This window comes from Chinchilla lanigera, unplaced genomic scaffold, assembly GCF_000276665.1.
Source record: "Chinchilla lanigera isolate Chin_1 unplaced genomic scaffold, ChiLan1.0 scaffold00003, whole genome shotgun sequence".
NCBI lineage: Eukaryota > Metazoa > Chordata > Mammalia > Rodentia > Chinchillidae > Chinchilla > Chinchilla lanigera.
Window position 1 is genome coordinate 48,206,213 of NW_004955404.1, and position 27,782 is coordinate 48,233,994.

Genomic DNA, 27,782 nt, shown 5'->3' on the forward strand with positions numbered 1-27,782 from the left:
GACCTTGCACTTGCCAGGCAGGTGCTGTGCTGCTGAGCTAAACCCCCAGCCCCCTGGATCCAACTTTCTTATGGTCTTATTTACACATTTCCCCACATGTTCTTTCACTAAGGTACTTTATCTTCTTACACAGAACGTCAAGTTCCAAGAAAGTCTTTCTTGACACTGAAAGTAACACCTGTCAAATTCTAATGAAAAAGCCTGGAAACTGGCCTCACATATATTCTCTCATATTCTATTGGTCAAAACAGTCAAAGAGAAGGGAAAACTGTTACAAAATGCATTCTGACTGAACGGGAAGAGAGAGCCCATGTTATGTGATAAGAAGTGACAAATACTTTGTTGTTATTTTTAATCTGGTATAGTGTTTGTCACCTTAGAACATCTATCCTCTTTCTGCATGAATCTCACATTTGTGTTACATGGAAATTTTCTATTTCAAGCAGAATTATATAGTGTGTACTTTTTATAATGAATCTTTTAAAGATCTCTCGGATGCATTATTTTTGAGTATTGTAACCTAACTCAACTTCAAATTAAGAAATAAGAGTATCTTTATTGAATACTGTATTTTTGCTTTCCTATTTCTAATTTAGACCATAGGGTTCTCTCATTTTGTGGGATGTCTTCTGTACAAGAAGAAAAATCTGGATGTTGTGGAACACAACATAAAGCCTAACCTGGGCAATTTATTGATCTAGCCAGACACTCACTCAAAATAAAAATATAAAAATGGGAAAGGGATCTACCTCAGGGCCCATGCTCTGGGTTCCATTCCCAGGAAAACAATGACAAATAAACAAAAAACAAACAAACAAACAAACAAAAAAAAAACATTTCTGCATTTTTCATCAAAATAATACATTATACACAATGGTGCAACTTTTCATACACTGGGCTTTTATTCTGTTTGCATTGAAAAGGGTAGAAGATCTTACTATCTCCAATTTTCTCATAACAACATCTCACTATTAATATTTTCCCAATTTTATTCATGATATTGTTGAAACCCATACTAAATACTTAATTCAACCTATAAAAATTTAATGTTTAACATACTGCCTAAGGTATTTGATGGCTATGAGTTTTTTTTTTTAACAAAACTTTGCCTGAAGTGTCAGTTGTTAGCATTTTTATTTCTTTTCTGCTCACGTTAAAACCTCATGTTTCCTTTTGATGAGATATTAAATTTATGAAAAGTTCTGTGTAGGTAAATCGTTAAGACTTATAGGAATATCTCTTACATAGTAGACAGTCATTTTTTCATATTTACAGAGCATCTTGAGATAGGAAATAGCAGTTTACAGACTGTCCTAGTTCCATTTCTGCTACAAAAATAAAGACATGAGGTACTATGGTGATGTGGATGTGGATTATTTGATGTAAGCTGCAGAAAAAGAAGTAACAAGAGAATGCAGTGTACTTCCTTTGGAAGGTTCAAAACAGAAGTAAGTACGGGATTTTTGAAGCACTTGAGAAAAGTAGTCATTTCTTTGATTGCTTGACATTCCTAAGGAATGCATACAATTTAAAGCTAGTACATGAGTATCTAGTTAGTGGCAGACATTTTCCAAGCAATCAGTTTTGATATTTAAAAAAAATCAAAGCCAGTGTATTTTAATAACAGATTCTTTTTTCAATATGAATGGGAATTTTTTGATATATTTGCTTTAAAACTAGTGGCCGAAATTTAGGCATTTAAGACCCACCTAAAATTTGACAAAATAATGATCACATAATAGTAACTGTCTTTAGTCCTTAAGGAGTGTTTGCATTTTCAGAGCTTTGCAACCAGAGGCAAAAGTACACATGTGAAAACTGAAGGACATTATTGAAATGATATGCCCAGGTCTAAAATACATTGAAAAGTGAAACTCTAGAAAAACAATACTAAAGTCCAAACACTGACATATAAAATATAGAATAAAGTGGGAAGTAGTTGAGTATAAAAAAACATGCTATTAATATCAGTGATTTAAGAGGAATTTCTACTTTAAAAGTTGTCTGTATAAGGGTCATTGTAAATAAGTCTTTCCTGCACAAAAAGTTAATATCAGTATTATTTATTATATTGTTTTTACTGAGTATTTCTTGGCTATAATTACTCAAGTATGAGGCAGAAACCAATGGTAAAGAAGCTTAAAGGAGCAAGAACATTGTTTTTGATTTTTAAATGTTTAAAACCATTTCACTATTTTTTATTTTAAAGATCATAAAAAATGATATGGAATTTCAGAACAAGTTGATAGGATATTAACAATGGTTATTATATTGCATATTATTATCTTCAAAGTAGTTGCTCAAATTACCAGATACAACAGGCATTTAAGATTGATCAGATAATACAGACACTAACTGTTCCTTTCAATGAACTAATAGAAATTAGCAGTACAATAATCTTAGCTATCATGTATACATTCCTTCTTCCTTTTCTGTTTTCCCTCATCCCAGTTCTTTCCTTTTGAGCAGTTTTTTTTTTTTTTTCCCTTTCACTGAACCTATTGTACTTTTTGGATCTTCTTTACTCTTTCAGTTTCTTACACTAGGGAGACAACACAACTTTTACAAATGTGAGTCTGATTTATTTAATTGTGGAGAATTTTGCATAATAAAGTTAAAATATTAACAGCCTTTCAAATGCAAATATTCACAGTATTTTTAAAAATTACATCTTCACACCTTAAGTACAATATGTGTGTAGAGATGTTGGGAAAAGGAGCCAGAGTGAACATAGCAATAACTTTGCCCATGATTATGAATTTTCACTTTGTTTTTAATTTCTTTTTTACATTGGAGTGCTTTAAAGCAAATCCAATATACTGTGATAGTTTTTCACTAAATATTAAAATATGAACTTGCAAAATAAATTTTCTTCCAAACTGCAATGCCCTCATACTTAAATAAGCTCATCATAATTCATCTGCATCCTATCATTACTCTCTTTATTCACATTTTTGTAAACAGCTTCTAAAATACCTTTTAGAATGTATTTTAAAAGTAAAAAAAGGAAAATATATTAACAAACAGACATCCATTTACAAAATAGTATAAGAACAATACAAACAAAACAGATTAACAGACAAAGTGCTAGGAAATTAACCATAGTTGTTTTAATTATTGATATCGTCAGAATGGTTTCTCAGGTAAACAAATAGAGACATACAAGACTGCTCAAACAAGTAATCTTTAACTGTTCCTTTCAGTAAAGTAAGAGAAGACAGTAGTAAAACTATGTTAGCTTTCCTATATATGCATAAATACATAATTTCCTCTTCTTTCTTTTCTTTTTTCCCACACCCCAGTTGTTCTTCACTTTTGAGCATCTTCCTTTCATTTCCAAATGGCTAACATACCTCCTAGTTTTTATTCACTCTTCCAGATTCTTACACTAGTGAGGCAGTAAGTTGCTTACACATGCAAGTCTGATTTATTGCACTTATGAGTATGGTCTCTGGTTGTAACCATTTACCACAAAAACCTTGAGTTTATCTTCCTTTACAGCTGAGTAATATTCCATTATATAAAAGTACCGCAATTTTCTTATCCAATCCTCGGTGGATGGACATTTGGGTTGCTTCCACAGTTTGGCAATTACAAATTGCTCTGCTATGAACATAGTTACACATATATCACTGTGATATGATGTTTTCATATCTTCTGAGAAAATACCCAGAATGGGAATAGCTGGGTTGAATGGGACCTCTAGATATAGTTTTCTGAGGAATCTGCAAACTGATTTCCACAATGGTTTCACCAGTCTGCATTCCCACCAGCAGTGGAGAATTCCTATTTCTCCACAGCCTGGCCAGCATTTGCTATTGGTTGATTTCTTAACGCTAGCCATTCTTACTGGGGTAAGATGGAATCTCAATGTTGTTTTAATGTGCATTTCCCAAATGACTAATAATGTTGAATATTTTCTCATGTTTATATTTGCCATTTGGATTTCTTTATCTGAGAAGTGTGTGTTCATCTCAGCTACCTATTTTTGGATTGGCTCTTTAAATTTGCGGTGGCACTGATGTTTTCTAATTCTTTATATGTTCTAGATAGAAGACCTTTGTCCAAGGGAGAGTCAGCTAAAATTTTCTCCCAATTTGTAGATTTTCTTTTACTTTGCTGGTGATTTCTTTAGATGTGCAGAAACTTTTCAGTAGGATGAGATCCCAGTTGTTGATTCTTTCAAGTATTTCACATGAACTTTGGTTTTTGTTCATGAACTCTCTGCCTACCCCTATATCTTCAAGGTTTTCACCTACTTTCTCTTCCAGTCAATTTAGTGTTTCTGTTTTAATATTGAGATCTGTGATCCATTTTGACTTGAATTTGGTGCATGGTGATAGACTTGGGTCTATCTTCAGTCTTTGGCAGATGACAAGTCAATTTTTCCAGCACTATTTATTAAAAAGGCTATCATTCTTCCAGTGAATATGTTTGGCCCTTTTATCAAAGACTACGTGGCTGAGTGTGTTGTTGGTTGTGGCTGTTTCTTCTAGTCTCTTCCATTGATCCTGAGGTCTGTTTTTTAGCCAGTACCATGTTGATTTTATTACAGTAGCTTTATACTAATTATAAAGCTGTACTTAAGTTATACTAATCATATCCTGAATTTCAGGTCAGGGATTGTGATTCCACTTGACTTGTCCTTGTTGCCCAGTATTGCTTTTGCTATTCTGGGTCTCTTCTGTTTCCAGATGAATTTAAGGCATGTTTTCTCGAGATCTGTGAGGTATGCTAATGGTAGTTTAATGGGAATTGCATTGAATCTGTACATCAGTTTTGGGAGTATGGCCATTTTCACAATGTTGGTTCTTCCTATCCATGAGCAAGGAATATTTTTCCATTTACTGTACTCTTCTTGAATCTCTTTTTTCAGAGTACTGTAGTTTTCATTGAATAGATGTTTTACTTCCTTTGTTTGATTGATTCCTAAATATTTCAATTTCTTGGATGCTATTGTGAAAGGTATGGTTTCCTTCATTTCTCTCTCAGTTTGTTTGCTGTTTGTGTATAAGAATGCTATTGATGGGGCTGGGGATTTAGCTCAGCGGCAGAGCGCCTGCCTGGCAAGCACAAGGTCGTGAGTTCGGTTCCCGGTAACAGAGAAAAACCAAAAAAAAAAAAAAAAAAAGAATGCTATTGATTTCTATTATCTGAGAAACTCAAAGCATAAATAATTTAAAGCAAAGTAATAGTAGGTTGCAAGAGACATGAAGACAGAGTATAGAGATGTGATGAAGATCTAGGGAATGGGCAAATACAAGGGAAGGAAAGGGAAGGGAAGGTAAACAGGAGCATGATGTGATGGGTATATGTAACAATACCCCATCATAAGTGCATTTATTACCTATCATGCACATGCTAATAAAAAATAAGTCTCAATAAAGTTATGAAATCACGTCCAACATATTTGAAAACTATATTTTATAAGCATAAAAATCAATAAAAAGAGGAACCTCATAAAACTTACAAACACATGGACACTGAATAATATATTCATAAATAACCATTGTTTTAATAAAGAAACTAAAATTTAAATTAGAAAAAATTAACACAAATAAAAATGAAAATCTCTTTCAGGACCTGAAATACTTCACTCCAAGCTCTTCTTGACTTGATGGTCTTTGTTGAGAAGTCTGCTGTGATTCTGATGGGTTTTCCTTCATAGGTGATCTGTTTCTTTGCTCTAACAGCTTTTAATATCCTGGTTTTTTGCTAAATTTCTGCAACCTTGATTATTATGTGTCTGGGTGTGTCTTTATTTTGATTATGGATAATTGAGGTTCTATAAGCCTCATTTAGGTGTATATAAGGTTCTTGTCCCATGCTTGGGGAATTTTGTGCTGTTACTGCTGCAAATAGTCATTTTATGTCATTCATGTTGTCTCCCGCTCTTTCGTTAACACCTATCAGCCTTATATTGTTTTTCTTTGCCTCATCTTGCAGCTGTCAAATTATTATTTGCTGTTCCTTTGTTATTTTTAAGAGATCTTTTCTTTCACGATCACTAGCTGCAATGCTGTCTTCAAGGTCTGAGAGTCTATCTTCTGTTTCATTCAAGCGGTTCTTCCACCTTCCAATGGAACTTTTAATTTCCTGAATGTAACTTTGAATCTGTTTCATGCGTTCTAATTTTTCCTATACTATTCGTTCAAGGTTTCCATCATTTTTCTGTGCTGCTCTATTTTTTTTAACTATGCTTCTTTTGATATGTCCAGCAGTTCTTTCATTTTGGCTGTCATATCTTTTCTTACCTGAGTAATTATTTCTGGTCTGATTTCCTCTATTGCCTGATGTAGTTGGTTCTTCACTTCAGTTGCTATCATTTCAGAGATTTCAAGTGTGTCACTTCCATGTTCTTCAATGTTGATGTTTCCTGGACTTATTCTGGGTATGGTGTTGGGCTGAGATTCCATTTTGCTTCTTCTTTTTGTCATTTTCAAATCTCCCTAGGTTTACAGAGATACAGGTTCATTCCTGAGATGCCAGTTAAGGGCAAAGCCAGAGGATCTGGGCTCCCAGACAGCTCACCCAGGCTTCCCAAGTCCAAGGCCTCTTCCATGGTGGTGGCAAGGGCCAAAGCCAAAGCTACTGTTATAAAATCAGCAGGCTGTTGGCAAAATAAACAGACTTGAAGATCAATGGAACAGACTGTAAGATGCAGACACTACCACAAAGACACTCAGCCACCTTATCTTTGACATCTGTTCAAACATATTCACTGCAAGAAAGATATCCTCTTTAATAAATAGTGCTGTAAAAACTGGCTTTCCACATGCAGAAGACTAAAACTAGACCCAAGCCTAACACTATGCACCAAAATAAAGTCAAAATGACTTAAAGTACTAAAACAAAAGTACTAGATCTAATGGAAGAGAAAGTAGGTGGAAGTCCCGAAGACATAGGGGTAGGTAGAGAATTCATGAACAAAAAACAAACTGCATGGGAAATATTTCAAAGAATCAATAACTGGGATCATATCTTATTGAAAAGTTTTTCCACATCAAAAGAAATCTCCAACAGGGTGAAAAGAAAACCCATGGTTTGGGAAAAAATTTTAGCCAACTGTCCCTCAGACAAAGGACTCCTGTCTAGAACATATAAAGAATTAAAAGAAATAAGGCCCCTAAAATTCAAAGACCCAATACAAAAATGGGCATCTGAGATGAAAACACACTTCTCATATGAAGAAATACAAATGGTAAATAAATATATGTAAAAATTTTCAATGTCATTGGTCATTTAAGAAATGCAAATTAAAACCACACTGAAATTCCATCTCACCCCAGAAAGAATGGCTATCATCAAGAAATCAACCCATAACAAATGCTGGAGGGACTGTGGGGAAAAAGGCACTCTTCTCCACTGCTAGTGGGAGTGTAGACTAGTGCAACCAGTGTGGAAATTGGTCTGGAGATTCCTCAGAAAACTATGATTAGAGTTCCCATTCAACCCAGCTATTCCCCTCCTGGGTACTTTTCCAGAAGAACTGAAAACATCATACCACAGTGACATGTGCACCCATGTTTATAGCAGTGAAATTTATAATAGCTAAATCTTGGAAACAACCCAAATGTCTATCAACTGAGGAATGGATAAAAAAGATGTGTTACTTTTATTTAATGAAATATTACTCAGGTATAAAGAAAGATAAACTAGAGGCTTTTATATGTGAAACTAGACACCATGCTCATTAGTGAAATCAATCAGATTTACATGTGTAAACATTGTATTTCCTCCCTACTATAAGAACCTGAAAGAGTAAATAAAATCTGAAAAGTACAATAGATATTGTGAAAGGGAAAATAAACTGCTCAAATAAAGAGCAATGGGGATGAAGGAGGGAGAGGAAAAAGAAGAGAGAACAATTTGTATGTGTATATATATATATATATATATATATATATATATATGTATACACACACACACTGACACACAGGAGAGCTAGGATAATTATACTACTAATATCTGTTGGTTTACTGAAAGTAACTATCAATGCATAATTATTTGATCAATCTTACATGCCTGTATCTGGTTATCTGTGCAACAATTTTGAAGATGACATTATGTAATATAACAACCATTGTTAATATCCTACCACCATGTTTTGACATTCTGTATCATTTTTGTTGCTCTCTGTGCTGTTTTGTTTATGTATTTGTTTTTGTTATTTTGTTTTTTTAACAAATGAATAACAAAATTTATTTGTATATGTAAGGATTGCTAGAATAGGTGCATTGTTTATTGAGAGGAACAGTCAATGCTTAAAATTTTCTTTTCTCTTGACCACTTTTGCACACTTGAATCTGGTAATTGGAATGACTGATCTGAGAACAATATACACTATAAGAGCCATTGTTGAACTCCTACCATCTTGTATGGTGAAGCTGTGCATCATTTCCAATGTTTCATTTTTAATTTTTTACTTTGTTTATTTATTTATTTATTTATTTATTTATTTATTGCTTGTTACTGTCTTTACTTGTTTGATCAATCTTACATTCTTATGTCTATTGGATTGAGCAACTTTGTTGAAGATAATAGTATGTAATATAGCAACCACTGTAAATTCCTATCATTTTGTTTTGAGGTCATGTATCATTTTCATTGTTTTTGAGTTATTTTGATTTTGTCTTCATTATTGTTTTGTCAGTTTTTTAATTACTAAAATGAAAAAAGAAAAATTTCACCATAAGCAAGTCAAAGGGATAAAAGAAATTCAGTTCTATGCTGGGCGTGGTGGCTCATGCTTGTAATCTCCACACTGGAGATGCTGTCGCAAGAAGATCATTATGAGTTTGAGATTAGCTGCGGCTACAAGGTAAGCTCAAGGCCAGCCTGAATTGCACAGCGAGACTCTGTGTCAAAAAGACTAAAAAAAAAAAATAGAAAATGTAGTTATAGAAAGAAACTTTGCACCAACAAATATTTACATCATTGAAGAAAGATCTCAAATAAGCAATTTAATGTTCTACCTCATAAAAGTAGAAAAAAGAAAAAGAACTAAATTGGAATTTATTATAAAGAAATAAAAATATATTTCACTGTAGGAAACTAAATTACAAGATTTTCCCCAAACCAGGGGCCAAACAACGATGAAAAACAAAATCAATTTAGAATGCAGGGGCCTGAGGCCTGGGGTCTCTTACCAATAGTGGACAGAGAGCCCAGAGCATCTGACTCACCTCACCTTTATTCACTCAGATATGGGAACAAGCACATAGAGTATCAGAAGACTCATCTGCCTCCTATTATCTAAAGTATATGCCCAGGTATAAAAGCAAATCAGAGCTGCATTGACTTTTGCCTAGAGCCTGGCATGTGCCATCATGACTGCCACCACCAAAGGAAATCAGTTCACTGCCTTCTCTTTTATGTTCACAGAGGAGTCAATTAAGCCACAATTGTCATCATACAGTCCCCAGTGTTTCACAACAGAAATCACTGAAATTGATCCTAAAAGTACACAATGATATGCAGAATTGCTTGTAAAAATATAAAGCTTGTTAATATTAGATAGACTGTCTAAAAACAGAAGAAGAGAATATGCTAATAAGTAAAAGACATGAAATAGTAAGCAAACATCGATACCACAGAAACACAAATGATGGTAAAAGATAATTCTCAAAAAAATTATACACCAACAAACTGATAAACTAAGTGGATACATTCTTTTCTTTTGACACACACAGGCACACAGAAGCTACCTGGATAGAGTGTGTTGAAATAAAATTCTGAACAAGCTAGTCATGTATTAGAACATTTAATCAGTAATGAAAATTCTTCCATCAAAGGACAGCATGTCTTCCAATTTCATTCTACTAAAGATATAGATATGAACTTATACTAATATTGTTCAAGCTCAACCAAAAAATAAGTGGAAAAGTGTCTTCTAAACTCATTTTATGGGTCAAATTAGCCTTATACAAAAAATCAATCAAGGACATAATAAAAGACCATTACTGTCAAATACCGCCAATGAAAGTAGATGTACAAAATGCAAGATACTAATAACAATATGATAGTAATTACAAAATTATCCCATATGGTCAAATGGGATGCATCCCAAGGATGCAAAGACGTCCTAATATATGCAATTGACAAGTGTGCTATACCACATTAGCAGAATGAAAAAAGTGGCTGATCATTTCAACAGATGCAAGAAAAGAATCTATTCAATATAATTTCATGGTAAAATCTCTCAGTGATTTAGACATAGGAGTAAAGCTCAAGTCAGTGAGAACCATATATAAAACAAAGCTAATGTCATATTGAATGCAGAAATATTGAATTTTTTTCTTCTAAAATATAAAAAAATCACATTTTTATCACTTCCATATAAACTAGGAAGAAAAATCCTAACTGAAAGAATTAGTCTAAAGAAAGAATTAAAAGGCATTCAAATTGGAAACAGAAATTTTCTGCTTTTTCAGACAGAAATAAGGACTTCACCAAAATACTAGTGTCAGATTCAATAAACTACTTCAATAAAATTGCAAGATACAAAGTCAATATATAAAACTCATTAGCATTCCTATATTCAAATTGCAAATTGTCTTAATCCTACTTTCTGAGGAAAAAAAATGGTATCAGCTCATAACTCTACTATGTTGATAGTATCCCAGTGTGAAGACCTCTTATATTTGCTTATGTGACTCGTCATTTTCTATGCCTTAAGAGATTATCTGTAATGAATTTGGCATAAATTTAATTAACATTGAACTAAACAGTATAAACATACACACAATAGTCCAAAGGTAAATATTTCTTAAGAGTAATCACAATATATAAACTTAGAATGATCAATATTTTCAAACATTTTTATATATTTGTGAAAAAGAGTGAAGTTAAAAGAGTTTAACATTTATTAGCCTACAACTAAGAGCTAAACATTTGCCTAAGGAACTTATATATTATATATCCAGTGATTTTCCTCTACCACCTGAAATAAGCATGCAATTTTCATTTTATATAATTTAAATGAAGTCTCACAAGGTATGGTTGCACACACCTGTAACCACTGCACTCCTGAAGATGAGACTGGAAGATAGTGAGTTCAAGACCATTCTGATTTACATGGCAAGACCCTGTCTTAAAAAGTCAAAACATACATGCACACATATGTACATATAGGACTAGGGATATAGGTCTGTGGCAGAGCACCTGCTTGGCAAGCACAGGTTCTGAGTTTGCTTCCCGGTACAAAGAAAACCATACATATATAAATTTTTAAGATAGAGTCGCTAAGAGGTGAAGCAATCTTCTCAAAAGATAGAAGGGAGTAGAGACAAAAAATACTAACGTATATTTGGCTAATTCCAGTGTTTATTTCACTCCAATGACTCAATAAAATACAAACATGTTAGTACACTCAAATATCTACTTATTCAGGTTGTTTGAGAGTGTAATCATTTAACAAAATATGTATCAAAAGATACAAGAAAATGTATCTTTAAGGTATTACATAAATTATACCACTTTTTATAGGTGTTTTGACTTAAATTTGTCATTCATTTAAATTAACCTTTCAAAAATAAGACCAGATGGTATTCGATTTTCACTTCATTCTAATTGGACTACATTCTCTAATTTAAAAATGAATTCTAAAATAGTTTTGTTTCTTTTAATTGTTTGAAGCCAAAACTTTGGCTGCTACTTACTGCAGATTTCATTGGAATATTACTTTCTAGATTGAAATCTAAAATCTTGTGGTGTCAAATACCACATGCAACCTATCAGCCACGATAGGTTAAATTACAGAAAGGACTTGAAAGTTGCACTGTTGTGAAAGTTTGTTTTTGTTTTTGTTGTTGTTTAAGTGTGCATTTTATTTTCAGAGTGAAATTATTTTCTCTTTCTCACAGCATTCCCTTTTGAAGGCAATTTATCATGTTTGATCTACATTGTTCATTATTTTAAAATTTTACTGGCATTGTTTTGACACCTAATAAAACAGTCTTACTAAACTTAAAACACTTTTACTCTATCTCATATTCTAACATAATAATAATTTAATCTCACATTGTCATGTTTGAACTTGTATAGAGAAGTTTTCAGTAGTGGCTTTAAATGTAAACAATTTCAAAATGAAAGCATTTAAAATTGGTGTATATTTTATTATTATCTTTCTTAGTTTTCAAATCATGTTCATGCAGACCCTAGCTAAATGTATTTCCAATATTTCACACCATAGATTTATGCATTTTGATACACAAAACAAATAGTTGTGCTGTTGAAAGAAGAAATGACTTAATACAAAGAACATTTTTATTCTTAGAGATTCAACTGTCTATTTCAACATAAAGAAAATTGTGTATATAAAGAATCAATATAAGTACGTTTTTGGTAAACTATATTTTAACATTTGAAATCCAGTACAATGTAGAAGTATACCTTCCTGTATATAATAAATCTGTCACTCTTTTCTCTATATTTCTGGTATTTTTCATCACTAAACTTGATGTATGACCCTTTATATCAAGCAGTAACAATTGCAAACATATCTTTCATTTTTTTTTCTTGCCTTTTACAAATTAGGATTAAAATTTTATGCAGAGCAGTAAATGTCTTTTAAACATTATATTTTGAATGTTTTGCTAAAATGTGAATACCTTTTAACCACATTCCTATGTAAATACAGTGTGTTCATCACCAAAGAAAGTCATATCTTCCCTAAACCTCCAAATACCTACTATGATATGTTCTACCTTGGAACTTCACACATGGGAAATATAAGCAGAAACACTGTTAAAGGTTAAAACTTGCACAACTGAAGCTCTACATGAAATATTTTTCTTTTTCTGTGCATTACTTGTGATTTTAAGGTGGAAATTACCTCTGAAATACAAATAATTATTATTTTCTTTGATTTCTTTCTAGAAAACTCTCTTTCTTATTTGATATGCAAAAACATAACCACTCAGATTTTTCTTCTGCCTAGTCTCCTTTCTCTCCCTTAGGCTTTATCTATCCATATTTGAGATGATACTGGGAAAACCAGTGGTGCGGAAAGCAAAAATCAGGAAAAGGCACAGTAGAGTAAGCAGTTTTTATTTTATCTTATTTCATTTCGCTTCATTTTCCATGAGAAAATCTGGGTGCCAATTGTACTATCATTCATAGAATACAATAAAAGCTGTTTGATATGCATAGAGGCCTCCTACTCTTTGGCATATTACCTGCTCAAATTTCGATTTAGCTTTAGTCAGTATTTTTATTGATTTAAAGACTATGGTGGAACACTGTGCTAGATATACCCTTCACATCATTCACTTTTTGCTCTAATTTTCCATATCTACTATGCATCAGTCATACTTAAATGCTTGCTTCCTTGTTATCTGTCTTTGAGAAAACTCCAGTGCAGAAGTTTGGAAATATTGCCAGTATAAAGCTGTTACAGATACAGGACATACAGAAGCACAGCTCCTGTAGAATTCAGTCATATTACACTGGTAATCTTTAGGAAGATAAATAGCAATTAAATATTAAAGAATGATTATAAATTCATCAGTAGAGCAAAGGAAAAAGCACAATATCTATGTTTATGCTTCTTAAATATGTAAAAAAATAGCCCCACAAATTTCTTATCTCAGAAGACTAATTTAATTAGCAAATAGTATGCTAAAGAAGAATAAACTGACTTTTTTTACAATACTGTGTTATACTTGAATAAAATATTTTATACAACCAAACTGGAATTTAGAATACTTTATCGAGTAAATATCTATTTTGATATATTGCTAGAAAAGTTACTGTCCCTATGCAAGTTATATTATGAGAAATAAAGAAGCCTGTTGTTTACATGAGAGTCATACTTAGGTTAACAACAAAGTTCAAGTTAAGTGGATTTGGTAGACATTTGGAAGGCTTTCAAGGATAAGCGGAATTCTATTATTTATTTAAAACAATGTTACTAAGACATAATCCATATACTGTAAAATTCATTTAAAGTGTAAAATTTAGTGCCCTTAAAGTATTTCTAGAATGACACAAACATCCACACAATAAATTGTAGAATATTTAATCATCCCCAAAGATACTTTACATGTTAGGAACCACTCCCCCAACCTATGTGGCCAATATCTAGTCTATCTTTGCCCTTTTGAACACTCTGTAAGAATGTAATCAAATAATGTATTGTCTTCTATGACTTGTTTCTTTAGTGAAGCAGCGTATTTTCAAGGTTCATGTGTGATGTAGCATCTTATTAGTAACTCATTTATTTGTTAATAGATATGTCATCGGGCAGGTGTATTTTCTCTAAACATTTTAGAGACATCTGCTCTAAGTTTTTATTTGTGTTTAATTCTTCTATAGACATTATTTTACAAGGTTAAGTGTAGATTTATATTTTCATTTCTCATGGATATATAGAGAAGGGTAGAATTGCTGGGTCATATGGTAGCTTTATGTTTTTGAAGGATTGCCAAATATTTTATGAATTGTCTTCAGCCGCATCAATTGCTTTCCCATATGTGGTGTCTAAAAGCTGTCAATCTCTCCATGTCCACTGAAACCCTTAAAACCATAAATCTTTTTCAAAAGTGTATGTTGCAGTGTGTGTGACGGCTGTCTCCCTTCTAATGGAGTTGCATTTACACAACAGGTAATGAGGCAGACCATCACTTTCTTGTTACCAGTCAGCACACTTGTTGAATAAAATCTCCACTTAGATATTTGAGAAATGTAATCATTATTTACTGCAAACATGTACTAATAAAATGACATTGAAATAGAATTTCTAATAATGTTGCACTAAATTGAGAAGTCTATTTTAATTAAAGTGTTTAAATTGATTTTTTCTGATTACGTCTTTTATTATATGATTTTCAAATAATTTCTACCATCCTATAATTTGCTTTTACACTTTCTATGTTTTTAATAATAACAACAAAAAATATTTGCCTTAATGAAGCTCAATTTACCAGTTTACCCCTGTGTTAGTTTTACTCTTCTCATTACCTATGACAGCTTTGCCTAAAACCAAATTGCTAAGATTTGTTCTTGTGCATTCATCTAAATGTTTTATATTATCATTTTTTTTTATATTTCAGTTTATGGCTTCCTTTATGTTACTTTGATATGAAGTAGCAGGGAGAGAGTTCCAGCATTATTCTTTAAAAATATCAGTTGTGTCAGCACCATTTGTTGAAAATAATATTCATTCCAACTGAAGGCTTTTCATTCTTGCAAAAAGTTAATTAATGATAAATACAAGCATTTATTTCTAGGTTCCCCGAAAATGTTACTATAGCCAGGTATGTATGTTCACAACTGTAATCTCAGTTATGAGGTAGGAGCGAATGAGTTTCAGGCTAGCCTGTGCAATTTAGTAAGACTGTCTCAACTTTTAATATATTTTAATGGGTTTGGGATTGTAGCTCAGTTTTAGAACTCTTGGCTCTCATGAGGAAAAACCCTGGGTTAAACACCCACATTTCTCACACCAACATTTGTTCCCCACCACTGAGCAAGTAAAGCTATGTAAAGGCTATCTGGTATTGCTATAATATGTCGATCAATTGAGGGCCTATTATCATTTTAATAGTAGTGAGTGTCGGAACTGCGCACACGGGAGTACTTATTGTGAAAGGATTCTGAAATCTGTTCAGATGTTCTCACTCTGTGTGTTGATGTGACCTTGTGGCTTTTGTCTTTTAATCTATTTATAAATATATATTTATTCAGTTGTTGCATTGATTGATTTTTGGATTTACTTTTGTTTCTGGGAATTAAAACTAGGGCTCACTGGAGATTCTTCTATATTTTTGAATAATAGGTCCTGCATCTCTTTATTTCTTTTAGGTATTTTGTGCCATTCACTCCTGACTTCTGAGGCAGAATTTCTTTCGTGAGATACTAATTATTGTCTTTAACTGTTACAATTCCATTCTGATTCATTACACATTAGTCCTCCTCCTATTTGCATTCATTCATTTCCTGTAGCCAACTCCAGTCTGAAAATATCACACTGAAATATACACAGAAAGAAACAATTTGTAAATTTGAAAATGCAAGCTTTTCTATCTGGTATAACAACATGCCAAGCTACACCCATGTACTCTGCTCAGGACATAATTTATCCCCTTGTCTATGACATCCATGCTATGTATGATGTATGAATTTCTAGGCATTTTTTCCTGCTCAGAATATTCCCTGATAAACTTTTTCCTCACTCTTTCAAATTAGAAATAATTATTTTTCTCGTTCCTAATTTTATAAATTAGAACGTTTTTCTATTTATCTTGATGGTGTACTAAAAACATTTGTTTGTTTTTTCAAGACTTTGACAAGACTAAATTTGCTCTTACTGGTTTTTTTTCAATTTCTATAGTCTTTATTACATCAACTTTCATTTAAATCTGTATTATTTCTTTTTCCTTTTAGCCATAGTTTTATTATGTTGTTTATTTTCTAGTGGTTAAAGTAGTTTTCATTACTTATTTGAAATCAATATTTATTTTAAAAAAATAGTCTTTGATAGATAAATGTTTCTCTCAAAACACTCCACCTTGTAAATTTTGCTGTGCTGAAGTTTCATTCTTGTTAGGATGTTTTCTAATTTTTCTTATGACTTACTTGATATTTATGAGTGTGGTATCTAATTTTCACTTTATTTGTATATTTTCCAAACTACTTTATGCTTCTAATTTAAAATTTAATACTTTATATTCAGAGAACATATTCTGAATGACTTCACCATTATTTATTTGCTATTCTTGTGTTCTAAAATGTGATTTATCCCACACAGTATTCCATGCTTACTTTTATTGTTGCTGTTGTCTGGAATATCTGTTAGGTTTAATTGGTTTGCTTTGTCATCTTTTATTTCTTTGTTGTTTCTTCATATTAGTTTTACCTGTTGGCGGAAGTGGCACTAAAGTCTCCAACTATTATTTCTTAATTGACTATCCTTTCAATGTCTTTTAAAGTTTGATTCACTAACTTTGGAATATATATACGTAGATATATATATGTATACACATATATATACATTCCATATATAATATATATTATATATGTTTCATATATATTCCATTTATATGTATTATATATACTCTATTATATATATTCCAAAAAATATATTCCATATATAATATCTATATTTTGAGAGGGTGATATATATGTATGGAATTGTTATTTTTACCATTCTACAATATTTCCCATTTTTAAAGTAATTTTTTCATACTACTTTGCCTGAGATACAATTTTTCCTCTTATGCTAGCAGTTTGCATGGTACATCTTATTTTACCAATTTTTTAAGCTATTTGTACCTTTAAATCAAAAGTGTGTCTTTTGACTAAAATATATTTATTTATCCAATCAAGTATATCTAACTTTTCATTGGTTGATTTAATCTATTCATGATATATGTAGCTTTTCCTACTTTTCCTTATAAATGCCATTTTCCTTTTTGTTTTATAAATATCTAACATTTTTTGTGAGATAATTCCTCTCTATAACTTTCATTTTTTGCAGCAGTAAATTATTGTTTAGTGTAACACTTCAATTCATTTAATGACATTATGTTAGATTTTTTGAGTTGTATTCTCAATATTATTAATATTAATTACTTTTACATAATATTTATAACCTAATGTAATATTCATATGTCATATGTTATTGATGTATATTATTATTATTATAGAGTTTAAAAATACATCTCATAACATCAGAATCTATTTTTTTAAATCTAATTCAGTGAGTGATATAAATTCTATTCCTGTATATTTTTAGTCTTTCAGTTATTCTACTACTATTTTGTGCAGCATTACATTTTATATGTTATAAACTGAGTGATGAATTACTACTATTGCTTATGCAAGATTATGATTTTTAATGCATGGAAAAGAGAAAATTCATTTTTCTTTCTTTCTTTTTTCTTTCTTCTTCCTTCCTACCTTCCTCCCTCTCTCCTTTTTTTCTTCCTTTCTTCCTTGTTTCATATTTTCAATAGTAATCATAATATTTACCATTTCTACTTTTCTTCACACTTTCTCCATTGTTTAAAATTTTTATCTCATATAATTTTCTTATTCCAATGCATCTGTACTTCTGCCAGTTTCCTATTTGATGCTTGCATCAAAGTTTTTTACTTTTATATGCTGACCCCACAGCAGCATTATATGAATGTTTTGTCAAATTATTTATTGTCAGTTTTATGTAGTGAGAATAGAAACTTACACTGTTTTTTACTTACCACCATAACTGTCTTTACTGGACTTTGCCATTTGGTAGATTTGACTTACTGTCTGCTGTCACTTTATTTCAGACTGATAACATTCTTTTAATATTTATTGCAATAAAAGTTTGATACCAATGAATTCTCTCACTTCTGTTAATTTTGGAAAGTCTTTATTTAGCCCTCATTACTGAAATATAAATGTGCTGCACACAAGATTATGCTGCCCAATGCATCCTACTGTTACAGCAAGATTCAACTGGACAGGCACTCATAAGAGACCAAAAAATGCAGAAATGAACAAAGCTTTATTCAAGAGCCAGTCAACAGTCTCTGACAAGGAGCCAGAGAAGATGTCCAAGTCAATCTGGGGTCTGCTTCCAGTTTAAGTACTGTCTTAGGTATAGGAACCATGCAAGCACATTAGCTCGTTTTTTGGGAATTTAATAAGAATGTAACAAGGTTTACATTTCCCAGAAGTGGCTGGTCAGGCAGATCTAAGGTGGTCATTGTGGTTTAATGTTTAGCACACTTCCCAATTTGTTCTGTTTGTTCAGTTCCTATTTTAGAGCTCTGTTTTCTTTGGTGAGTTTTATGACTAACTAGGGGGTAGGGAGTGAGGAGTGAGTTCATCTACAGTTTAAATGAATTTAAGTGACTTCTGTTAAAAATGGAGTTACAAAAAAGAACAATGGAGTCCCTCTTGCCCGATTATTACCATGCAATTTTATGTTAAGAAACAAGCCCTTAGTCTTTTTGGTATCTTCTTGTAAGTGACATTGTTTATCTCTTGGTTTGTATTTTTCAAAATTTTCTCTTTGGATTTCAATATTTTTACCATGATGTGTGTATGTGTCGATATCATTATTTTATCCTGCTTGGAGTCAGTTGCAATACTGACCATATAGATTTATTTTTCATATAATTTCCCAAGTTTTGAGATGAGTTCTTTCAATTTTTTCTATCACCATCGTTTCTTTGTGTTAGTGTGCCGGATGGTTTCTCACATTTTTTCAAGCATCTATCCATTGACATTAATTAATTAATTATGCTCTACATAATTCAGACTGCAAAACTCATATTGCTCTATCTTCACGTTTGCTGGTTCTTTCTTCTTACAGCAAAAATCCACACTTATGTCCTTCTGGTCAATTTAATTTTGCTTATTATATTTTCAATTTTGGAGTTTTGTAATTCTACTGAGATAGTCTTGATAAAACACAGTCATCCTTTTATTTTTACAAATTTTAAAAATTGCATTTACTTATGTGTGTATGTACGTATGTATTTATTCTTTCAACTTATTTGTAGCAGTGACTTTGACGTTTCACGTAATAAACCCAAAATATGGGTGTATTCCAATATAATTCTGTTGTGTGCTTTTATCTCTGTTTATGAGTCATATTTTCTTTTAATCAAAACATCTTGCACTTTTTTGTTGGCAGTGAATATTTTAGATAATGTTTAATAGCAACTCTGTACACTGCACCCCCAATCTTCTGGCTATTGCTATAATTGATTGTTTTCTTCTACATTGGTTAACATGATCAAAAAACTGTAATGATTCATATTCTTTCCACAGATTGCAACCTCCACTATTGTTACTCTAATAGTCCAGCCTTTAACATGAGTGTACAACATGATGAGGATGTCAGTGGTTGTTCCTGGATTCTGTTTCTCTTTCCACAATCTTTATGTTGCCCTGTCTGTTTAGTGTATAGTTCTTTACCTTTACTAATTTTTTGTTGGTTTGGAGGTTTGATTGGTTTGAAAATGTTCTAAGTTATAAGTTCCCTCACATTCTGACACATTTAAATATGGGCTCCTTTGCTGGAATAGCATTTCTGATGACTCTCTTAGTGAGTCACCTTTGGAAGGGCATTTCACATAGTCTTTTCCCTGGTTTGTTTTTTAATTTCTGTTAAACTCCTAAATGGCCTGTGGTTCCCATGGCTGTTCTCTTGGAGCTATTAGCTTTCTCTTTGTTGTTTACAACCAACACAGGAATTACTTTTAAAAGGACTTGGAGCCTTAAACTTTCCTAACCTTGTTCCTGAATAATTCAGTTTCTGAAGGGAATGTACTAGAAATCTTTTTGTTATGTCTGCATCTCCTCTTGGGCAAAATCTGTACAGGTTTCCAGAAATAACTGTTTCACTTTAACTAAGAATCTTACTTTACCTTTGGGGTGCTTCGACGTTGTAATAGTGCCTGAGTTTCTTGTCTTGCTTCTTCTACCATGCAACCACTGCTCAAGGAACAAACCAGAACAAGGGGGATCAGAATCAAATATGCTTAGTGGGCCATTCTGGAAACAGAACTTCTTCTTTACACATGCAAGGATGGATCTCAACATCTCTAAGCTATTCCTTCCTCAGATTGGCCTTGGCATTACAAATCATGGGACAGAATAAAGTGTCCAGAAAATTCTTATAACAAAAAGAATACAGATATATAAATGTTTTCTAAATGGCTTTTGAATGAACCAAAATAATATCTACAACAGCAGACATGTCAGGACATGTGCAAATGCTGGGAGGCTCTGTGGGAGCCAGAGAGTCAGTTATTTTATTGCAGAATACTAAGGGTTAGCCATGAGAATAGGCATGGCATGATGAGTTGACAGATATTTTATAAGAATTTAGTTTTATACTTTTAGTCAGAAAATATACTTCATAAAACATGGTTTAATTAATCTTAAAAATCCATAATTTGGAAGTGGTAAAGCACTACATTTCTGTAATGTTCACTTTATTTGCATTTTATAATATTATATATAAATTTATGCTATTCAGTTTGAATATCAAATTGAAATCCTTTTAGTTAGAAAGATAATAAGAAATAAAATCTTATCTGGATGCAATTTCTCATCAGCTAAAAATATTTGATAATACATAACATTTTTTGAGAATAAAGTATAAATATTTGGAGAGAACAATATCAATTACTTGAAATAGTATATTTTTATATTAAAGTGAATAAAATGTGACAGTCAGTTAAAATACATTTTCATTAATATATCTAATTTTTATCTATCTTATTCATTCATTGTTCCACATTTCTGGCTATAGATTAAAATTATACCTAGAGTGATAGTGATTATTCATTCCTTCCATTTGCTTTAAATCTATGACACACTGATAATCTAGTATTTTATTAGGTAACAAATGGATAAACTCAAGGAATTGATTGTGAAAGGATGATGAAATATTACTGATGTTGAGTTTTTATACTGTTGACCATACTTTAATACTTAAATATAATAAGATTTTTAAATAATGTATATATTCAGCAGAAAGTCTACTATTCAACACAGTGCATGATCTCTGATAGTCAAGTTTTGAATGACTTTCATACAGAGTGAACTTGATCTTTAAGTTTAAATTGTATTAATTGGTATATAGTTTATTGTGTATGTCAACACATTATGTTCAATTCATTATTTTTTGTGTAAAATAACAATGAGTGATTGACTTCTTAGGTATCTAAATTTAATTCTCTTTTACATTACTGCCCATTTAATTGATGTTTATTTATTTATTTTTTAACAAGCAGACATCCATTTACAAAATAGTATAAGAACAATACAAGCAATACAGAGTTACAGACAAAGTGGTAGCAAATTAACCCTGGTTGTTGCATTATGTATTGATATCTTCAAAGTGGTTTCTCAGGAAAACAGAGACATGCAAGATTGATCAAATGGGTAATCATTAACTTCCTTTCACTAAAGTGATAGAAGTCAGTAGTACAACTATGTTAGCTATCCTATATATGCATACATACATAATTTCCCCTTCTTTCTTTTCTCTTTCCTCATCCCAGTTGCTCTTTACTTTTGAGCATTTTCCTTTCATTTCACAATGTCTATCATACCTTCTAATTTTTATTCATTATGTCAGGTTTTTACACTAGTGGGATAATATGTTTCTTACACATGGAACATCTCATCTTTCCAAGTTCTTCAACCACAGACTCATCTAAATGGGAATCAAAAATTTCACAAAAGTTGCATTGCTATGAACATGTAGTGATTTTTTTCTTGCCTTTTAGGATTTAAACAGTAAGTGTAACATTTATTTATAACAGGTGTTATAATGAATCCAGAGATGATTTAAATTGTACAAGAGACTGTTCATATATAATACTACAGCTTTTTACATAAAGGACTTCAACATCAGCATATGGTGGCACCCACAAGTCCTGCAACCAATCCTCAAAGAATATTGAGGAACAACTATGTACAATGCATAAAGCAGTGATAGTTCGGTTCCTTGCAACTAACTCTATCAGAAAATTAGGTGACAACTAAAAGTTCTAAACATTATTTCCAAAAATTTGTCATGCTATATTTTTTTTTTGTTTGAAAAGTAAAAGAATGAGAACATATTAAGAAATAGACAACCATTTACAAAGTAGCACAAGAATAGTACAAGCAATACTGAATTACAGACAAGGTGACTGGGAATTAGCAATGGTTGTTGTATTACATATTGACAATGAAAGGAAACTGCTCAAAAGTAAAGAGAAACTGGGATGAGGGAAAAGAGAAAAGAAAGAAGGGGCAAATTATGTATATATGTATATACAGGATAGCTAACAATTGTACTACTGACATATCACTTTCTTGAAAGGAACTGTCCTGCTATATTTTGTAACATTTAATTTTATTAATTTTGACACTGTTGAAATTAATATTTAAGGAAATTACCAAATGTGTTCATAAAAGTAATTGATACTCAACAATTTTCATAACTCTTTCTGCTTGAATCACTGGTTTTCAGATCTAATTTTCAAAATATCCATGTGGATAAACAGTGCATTTTGTGTTGAAATTATATGTGTATCACTATGTGCATTTTCCCGTAACATACATATAATTTTATAGTAGTGACAGATAATTCATTTTTGTTACATTTTAGATGTCAAAAATATAAAATCCTGACTTGGGAAATTGTGCTTGCATCTAGAATATTCTACACAAGATGGTGATGCTGCATATTAACAATTATTTTTTAAAAAAACAGATTAACTGCAAAGTTAGAGTCCATCAGAGAAGTGAGATAACAAAATTTAGAAACTAAATATCGAAGTTTATAGTCACTCATAATCAGCTTCACAGTTAGAAAAACACATGAGGAAAAGAGAAGGGACAATCATATAGTTGGTTAAAACAAATCAACTATAATTATACCAAATAATTAATGATAAAAATACGTGTTTGTGTCATCTTGGGACTTCTGAGACACTCTCTCACCCTAGAAAGAAGGGAATGTTGCAATTATTCAATGTTCTTTTTCCCTGGTACTTCACTTGAAGCTTACAAGGAAAACATCAGAAGACAGAAAAGTGAACACAGACCATACGTTGCACAAGGACATAGAGATGATCAGATGGCTGAGGGAACATTAGCCAAATGCTTCTTCCCATGCAATCCCTGTAGCAAACAAACAAATAACCTTTACTCTGCTTAAACTCTGTCACCACTTGCATCTATGAAAGGCATTGTTTCACAGAAACATAAAACAATGATTTTGGGGAGGAGATTGAAAGTAATTTCTGTAAAATTCCTGTGAGAAAATAGATATCTTTATCTGCCAAGACAGAAGCAAATTGGAACCTCTTCATAGAATGATCTGGAAGATAAATGAAGCATTTCTTCCCACAATGGGAGATATGAAAATCCAGACATGGCCTCCTCTTTCAGGCAAATACCTGAGGTCAGAAAATAAACGGGATTATTCTAGAGTTAGGACAAGTCAGACCCCAAATTCCCTTAAATAATCTACCTTGGGAAGTAAAGAATTGAAATAACTGAGGAGATAATGGCTGGATATAGTCCAGGATAAATGAGTAAAGGAGAATGAGAGACAAGAGACACAGACACCGTGATAGGTAGATCTAAATGGCCTTGAAACCTACACAAGAAATCAAAGAAAACATACCTATGCAATATATATCATAGTTAACTGGTAGTGAAGATAAAGCCATAGATATAGCTAGAGCAATATGAAGCATAAAATAAGTAGAAGAAAAAATAGAAATACAACAATCACGTTCTTAAAAAAGTAAACCAACAAAAAATAAAGTAAAAATATGACAGTTATTAAACAAAGAAGACACCAAGCACATTTTTTCAAACTATAAGTATACAGCTGGCTTGGAAAATTTCTGTAAGTAATAAATAATAAATGGGATTTTTAAAGCAATGAAAGTAGTGATGATTTATTGCCAGTAAAATTGTGTTAAAGCAAATGTTAAAGGAAATTCTTTGTATAGTATGATACCAGAAATCTTCATTATCAGCAAAAATAAAAGGATTTTAGAAAAAATGAAAATGCACGAAAAATGAATTTTTTTGGAAACCATTGCCAAATATATTAGACAATTGAAATATATGACAAAATTAGCAGTAAAAATAAAAAAAAAAATCTGAAAGTGTATTGCTGTAGGAGACTTACCCAAACACAGTAAAATAGTATTTGAAGATAAGCTGTAAAATAAACATGTATAGGTAAAAACATGAAAGAAGCCATGAAAATTTTTTTTTTTTTTGTCTTTTTGAGACAGGGTCTCACTATAGTTCTGGCTGGCCTTGAGCTCACTTTGTAGTCCAGGCTGGTCTCGAACTCTCAATGGTCCTCCTGCCTCAGCCTCGCGAGTGCTGGGATTACAGGCGTGTGCCACCATGCCCGGCGAAGCCATGAAAATTTTATAGCATAAATAAATTGGGATAGTGAAATGGGATTTTAAAAAAATCCTGAATCCAACCAAGGCATTAAAAAGAAACACAAAAAATTTAAATGGAAAAGGTAGAGTGAATACAATGTCAATTAGATTTCAATATAAATGTCAATATTACATTAATTTATCTAATGACTATAATTGAAATCTTGTCATTTTTGCATTGGATTTCACAAAAGCTCAAAGGCTCAACATTATATTCTCTATAGTACCTTAACACAAGATAAATATTTTTTAAAATATTAAAAAATGAAAGTTTAAAAATAGAAAGGTGGAAACAAAATACAAAAGGAAAATCATAATTAAAACAAAACCTGACAGTCAGTGTTATAATCAAAGTATAGTTCAGACAGGGAGATAATAGTTAGGCCTAGATAGTATTTGTATGTGAGAATAAAAGATATGAACCATTATATAATAAAGAAGGGTTAGTCAATCAATAAGACACATCAATCTAACAATTATATGGACCTAACAAGAGAAACTCATGGTAGAAAAAACAAAGAACCCGCTAGAATTGAAAGTATAAGTAAATACTGTCTCTTGAATATTTCCACTTTTTACCCTAAATTGTTACTGAACAAACTGAAGGAAAAGGAAAAAGATGCATACTTTTGAACATTATCAATAAAGTTAAACACTGCATCTATTCTGGCACCAGCAGAAGAGATATTCTTCTCATATACTTCTGCAGGACTCAAGAGATACACCATAATGACAGGTGTGGGTGCACACATCCATAATCCTAGCACTTGGGAGGTGAAGGCAGGAGAATTGCCAGGAGTTGGAGGCCAACCTGGACTACACCACAAGCGCCTGTCAAAAGGGTTGGGGTATACACTATAAGTAAAAGAGAAAGCACTGGAGGTAAAAGAATCATAATCACAAAAAAGCACCGTGACCACAAAACCTAGGATTTCACAACCAAAAGGTAATTTATGATTCTCTGTGGAGTCGTCAATTTGCTGTCCTGTTCAAGTGCTGCTTTGTCTGTGGATAGGCAGCTTCACTGTTTTTCTCTTTTAAATTCCTAGGTAGCTACCAGCTGTGCTTCTTTATTACAATAGACTTTCATCTAGTTTCACTTTAAAACATTATCTCTTTATCTCCAGTATACTTCTAAGTTTCACATCAGTCAAAAAAGAACTCAGAAGCAAAACAGAAATTATTTGAAATCAATGAAAATGAGACAAAACAATATTTATGAGTGACAATTGTATTTGTTCTCAGAAGTTCCTAGAACTAAACTGTTTTACCACACAGGAAAAAAAGTCTTACATAAATAATCTAAGTTCAAATGCTACAAAAAATGGATAAATCATCAGGAAACAAGTATATGGGAGGAGACAATAACTAAACTTCAGAAATAAAATTAAAATCCTAAAAACATATATAAAAATATTAAGACATTTTCCTTGAGATGACAATAATAATGTTATAGTCAGATTCACTGATTATCCCTTTTTATTTAGATATTCATACCAATAAAGTATAATTAAACTTTATCTATTTTTCCCTTTTCTAAAAGTAAATATTTACTTAGTAACTGAAATCATGAAAAAGTATATTCTTTCATACTGTTATGGTTTGTGTCTGGGTGTCCCCCAAAGGCTCGTGCAGCCATGGGGCAGGCTTTTAGAGTTTGATTATGGGTATGAGAGCTACACCTGCCCTGGGGTGGATAGTTTGCATATGTAAGGGAGAGCAAAAGGCTGCTTGGGGCCATTTCCTAGCTTTTGTGCATCTGGCCATTTTCCGCCCTGGTGTATGCTGGTTGCTTAGCGGTGTTCTGCGCCAGGAGCTGTAGCCCTCTGCCATGTGCCAGTCTGCCTTATAATCTGCCAAGTACGGACTGAAACCTCCACAGACTGTAAGCGAAATAAACCTTTCCTTCCTTAATTTGGGGTGTCAGGTATTTTGTCCCAGCAACGAGAGAAAAGTAACCAAGACACATACACAATGTATCTTAATGTTCCATTTTATAAAAATGCATGCATTATATAATTGACATGAAGAGACAAAACATAAATACCTATCACTGTATCAAAGTAATAAATAAACATTTTAAGTAAATACATTTTCTTAGAAGTTGCATTTCTAGGATTAATATTTAGTAAATTTGTCAGGTCTTAAATACATTTATATTCCAAGACAGGCTATGATTTGTAGCCTTGTTGTAGTCTAAATTTGTTTGCTCAGCACTAGTGAGAAATACTAAACACATTATTCCCGTATAAATAATCATATAATGGTTAAGTACCTAAACAAACTTTTCATGTTGTTTCATCTTTTGTAGGAAAAATATTACATTTTAAAATATAATCGTTATAAAACTATAATCAAAATAGCATTTTTCCTGGCACAGTTGTGTAAAAGTCAACCACTTCTAAAGATTTCTGATTCAATTGACCATAAGCACACTTATTCATGGAGTTCTATGAATTTGATGTGTAATCTTTTTGTGTCAACACTTGTCAGAAGAATTGTATAGAAATGCTATTACAAAATCAGAAATGAGGAGAAGGACATCTCTACTAGTTCCATAATTACTAAAATGGTAGCAAAGGAACACTATGACTAACAGCATGCCATAGATTCGATACCTTAGTGAAAAGGGACCGTTTCTTTAAAGACTTCAATTACCAAAACTCGCACAGGGAGAAATACAGTAAATAACCCAGTTAGCCACATGTGTGTTAAATGAGTTGAATAGAAGTTAACATTAAAAACTGCATGATTAATATTCTCTTTTCTGTGAATTTTTAGAAAAATTCATGTGTAAGAAAATTAAGAGCAGCCACAGCCGCAGGGGGCCCTGCGAGCGCCACCGGGGCCGCAATCCCGCCGTGCCTTGCG

General features: G+C 32.1%; 1 pseudogene; it reads left to right on the top strand.

Moving 5' to 3' along the window:
• The window catches only part of LOC102030591, a 106,697-nt pseudogene that overhangs the window by 77,765 nt on the left and 1,150 nt on the right, over positions 1-27,782 (top strand).